This window comes from Cryptomeria japonica, chromosome 6, assembly GCF_030272615.1.
Source record: "Cryptomeria japonica chromosome 6, Sugi_1.0, whole genome shotgun sequence".
In the NCBI taxonomy this organism is placed as follows: Eukaryota; Viridiplantae; Streptophyta; class Pinopsida; order Cupressales; family Cupressaceae; genus Cryptomeria; species Cryptomeria japonica.
In genome coordinates, this window is record NC_081410.1 from 533,380,134 (window position 1) to 533,384,810 (window position 4,677).

The following is a 4,677-nucleotide window of genomic DNA, read 5'->3' on the forward strand; positions in this document are numbered from 1 at the left end:
CCAGAGTAGATCCACACTTAATCATGCATCACTTGTCCATCTCTTCAGGAGTTAAACCAGTCAAACAAAAGCTACAAAAGATGAATCCACAGGTGGCACTCATGGTCAAAACTGAACTAAAAAAACTATTAGATGTCGGATTCATCCGACCCATTGACTATGCAGAGTGGATTTCCAACATCGTTCCAGTATCAAAACCAGATGGTAGTATCAGAATATGCACTGACTTCAGAGATGTCAACAAAGCTTGTCCAAAAGACGACTTTCCTCTGCCCAGTATCGACATAATTGTAGACCTCACAGCAGGACATGCAATGCTCTCACTAATGGATGGTTTCTCAGGCTATAATCAAATCAAAATAGCCCCAGAAGATCAAGATAAAACCGCGTTCACCTGTCCTTGAGGAACGTACTGTTGGAATGTTATGCCTTTTGGCTTAAAGAATGCAGGGGCCACTTATCAAAGAGCAATGACAACAATCTTTCATGACATGATGCACACATTTATGGAAGATTACGTGGATGATTTACTAGATAAATTCTTCACTAGAGCAGAACATCTCAGCATCCTGACAAAGATCTTTGATTGATTGGAGAAATTCCAAGTCAGGCTCAACCTTAAGAAGTGTGTCTTCGGGGTTACATCAAGCAAGTTACTAGGCTACATAGTCTCAGCTAAAGGTATCGAAGTAGATCTAGCAAAGGTACAAGCCATTACAGAAATGCCACCACCAAAGAATATCAGTCAACTCAGATCTCTACAATGACGACTTCAATCAATCAGGCGATTCATCGCTCAGCTAGCAGATAAAAGTCTACCATTTAACCATTTACTACACAAAAATGTACCATTCAGATGGGAGACCATGTGTGCAAAATATTTTTACCAAATCAAACAGTACTTGATGAATCCACCAGTTCTGGTACCACCAGTCGCAGGAAAGCCACTTATCCTATATATCTCAACAACAGATATATCGTTGGGGGCACTATTGGCACAAGAAGATCAACAAGGAAAAGAATGAGCCATATACTATATCAGTAGGACATTGAATGGCTATGAACTCAACTATAAATTCATTGAAAAGGCTTGCCTAACAGTGGTCTTCGCATCTCAGAAGTTTCGACATTATACGCTAGCACACACAATTAAGCTAGTGGCAAAAATTGATCCTCTCAAATATCTACTCAGCAAGGCAGCTCTTACAGGCAGATTGGCTAAATTGGCCATGATTATCAGTGAATTCGACATCCAATACACAGAAAGACGAGCAATCAAAGGACAAGCAATTGTAGATCAACTGGCTGAAGCACTGCTACCAGGAAAACAAACTATGGAGATTGAATTTCCAGACAGGGACGTTCTTGTTGTTTCTACCAAACAATGGACCCTATACTTTGACGGATCCTACACACAACATGGTTCAGGTGTTGGCATTCTATTTATCACTCCTAAAGGACACACTATACCAAGATCATATAGGCTTATGTTCCCATGCACAAATAATGTGGCTGAATATGAGGCATTGGTTATAGGCATCAAAATGGCCGTAGAATAGAAAATCACAGAATTAAAGGTCTACGGAGACTCACAACTAGTCATCAATCAAATCAACAATGACTATCAGACAAAGGATGACAAGTTGCTACCCTACAAGCGAATGGTGGATGACTTCAAACAGTATTTTGTGCACATCACCTTCGAGCAAATACCAAGGTTAAACAACAAAGCCGTCGATGCCATGGCTACTATCGCTTCATTACTACAAATTACAGAGCAACAGAGTTGTTACGAGTTCCTGGTAGAGCAATTGTTCTCCCTAGCTTATGACCACTATGAATCCCATGTTATCTATGCCTTGACTGGTTTAGATTCTTTGTTATATGGACCAATATACAACTACCTTAAGAACAATATCTTACCCATTGACCTATCCAGAAACCAGAAACGTAATTTTATCCGGCAAGCTGTCCATTATACCCTTACCGCTGATACTTTGTATCGTCGAGGTCTAGATGGTACTCTTCTTCGTTGCCTTGATCGTAATGATTTTGATTTCGCTTTACATGAGCTTCACGAAGGTATTTGTGGAACACATTCAAGTGGGACTACTCTTGCTAAAAAGCTTCTAAGGATGGGATACTACTGGCCTACAATGGAGAAAGATTCATATCACTTCACCAAGAAATGTCCTAAATGCCAGATCCATGGCAATCTGATACATGCACCAACACAGGAACTACAGCCATTCACGACATCCTGGCCCTTTTGTCAGTGGGGACTAGACTTAGTTGGCAAAATTCATCCTTCATGTTCAAATGGACACAAGTTCATTATAACTGCAACAGAATACTTTACCAAGTGGATAGAAGCAGTTCCCATGACCACAGTAATTTTGGAAACAAATTGCCTCTTTTATCCTAAATTATCTAATCTGCAGATATGGTATTCCAAGTTCTATCATCACGGATAATGGACAGCCTTTCAAAAACCAAGATGTACAAGAACTATGTGAAAAATTCAAAATCCAACATCGGTTCTCTACACCATACTACCCACAGGGAAATGGTCAAGCAGAAGCATCTAACAAGACAATACTAAAAATCCTAAAGAAAACAGTGAATGATGCAGGCAAAGATTGGCATGTACAACTTAATCCAGCACTTTGGGCATACAGAACCAGCATCCGTACACCTACAGGAGCAACACCATACTCATTGGTATATGGATCAGAAGTCATTTTACCCCTGGAGATAGAAATCCAATCTCTTAGAGTCTCTTTGAAAGGTTTAATCCCAGATGAAGAGTATCGAGTTAACCGACTGCAAGAACTCAAACTATTAGATGAAAGACGTCAACATGCTTACACTCATCTCAAAGCATATCAACAACGCATGTGTCGGAGCTACAACCACAAGGTCATCCCTCGCAACTTCAAAGTTGGTGACCTAGTCCTCAAAAAAAATCTAAGAAATCAGCAAGATCGAGAAAAGAAAGGGAAGTTTGAACCTAACTGATTGGGTCCCTATGTCATCATATCAGTCTATGGATCAGGTGCCTATCAGCTAACAACTTCAGAAGGAGATGTGCTCGACGAACCAACTAACAGCATCCATCTGAAGAAGTACTACACTTAAGTAGCCTAATGCACGGAAAAAGCCAAAACAAGCAAAAAAATCAAAAAAAAAAAAATCTAGAAAAAGCAAATAACAAAGTATAATAAAAGAAACTAGTGAAAACCTGGTAACAGGTGCTATTGTGAAAGAACGGCTCCTCTATCTATCTTCATACCATTTTATATGTATCCTTAAAACACTATCAGCCATCGCCCGACACTTAGCACATATCCATTCAGGACATACTTAGCATAGTCACTATCCTGGTTTATCCATATATATCCTCTTACCACATTCCACCATGGCTTGGAAATCACTGTACATATTCACATCAAGAGGCAAACTCAGCTAGGGGCAATAAATCGTCAAAACTTGCAAACATTCAAGATATCAAAACTATTTGCAAAATTCAGAAGCATTGCATCCAACAACCAAAACTACACTTCATCGCAAAGCAAAACAAAGAAACACAAAAAAAACCAAGGATGGATGATTTTCTGAAGTACTACATGTTGCATTATCACATAAAATCTTGACTATTTTTACATTTTGAACTTTTTAAATTATTGGATTCTCTCCATTTTCTCACTAAAATGCTTCACAGCTAGAGAGCATGGGGAAACTCCAAAATTTTCTTAGTCTTCTGTCTGAGAGGCGATCACTTGTACTGTGTGGATACTTGCCTCGAGACGTGATACATCGAATATCATTGAAGGCATGATTCCACTTCACGCATACAAATGATTTAATCTTATCTGTTTACGCAATCCGCACTCAGGTCGTCCTGGTTCAATTATACCTTGACGCTTGTGCTATCTTGCAAAATCAAATATCATGTAAATTTTTCTCAGGTCATTATGGTTCAATTATACCATTGTGCTTGTATAAATTTTCAACATATCCTAAACAAATCAATGTTCAATGATGATACCTACAAAGAAAGCAAACAACATATGGCTATATCAGATGGCAAATACAGAATGAGGATGCTACCAAAAAAACAAAAAAAACAATTAGTTGCATATCATTTTAACATAGTTGCATATCATTTTACAATTAGTTCCATATCATTTTACACTTAGTTACATATCATTATCATACATCTCAAAGATACATTTCACAGCATAAAATCATACATCTCATTTTCAAGATACATCTCACAAACATATCAAAGCATACATCCTGCATCATACATTATATCATATATTTAAGCATTGCATCATCATAAGGTAAAGAAAAGAACACATAAGCACATACATTCATATAACACACCACATGATCAAAGATAATAATGTCGTGTATATATATCCAAAAGTGATCCAAATGTACAAAATCTATCATCTCTGTGTCCAGTACAAAGAATACAATGATCAAAATACAACAGAGACCACGTTTCTCAAGTATGACTATCCCTTGACAGAGATGGTCTGGCTCCAGATGTCCCCACCCCTGGATCTCCGGGGGGGGGTCCTGTCTCAATGGCCCTATCACACCTCGGCTCTCGGACCGCGACCCAGTATCTCGAGATCGACTAGATCTCAACTGTGTGAAGCTCTGTAC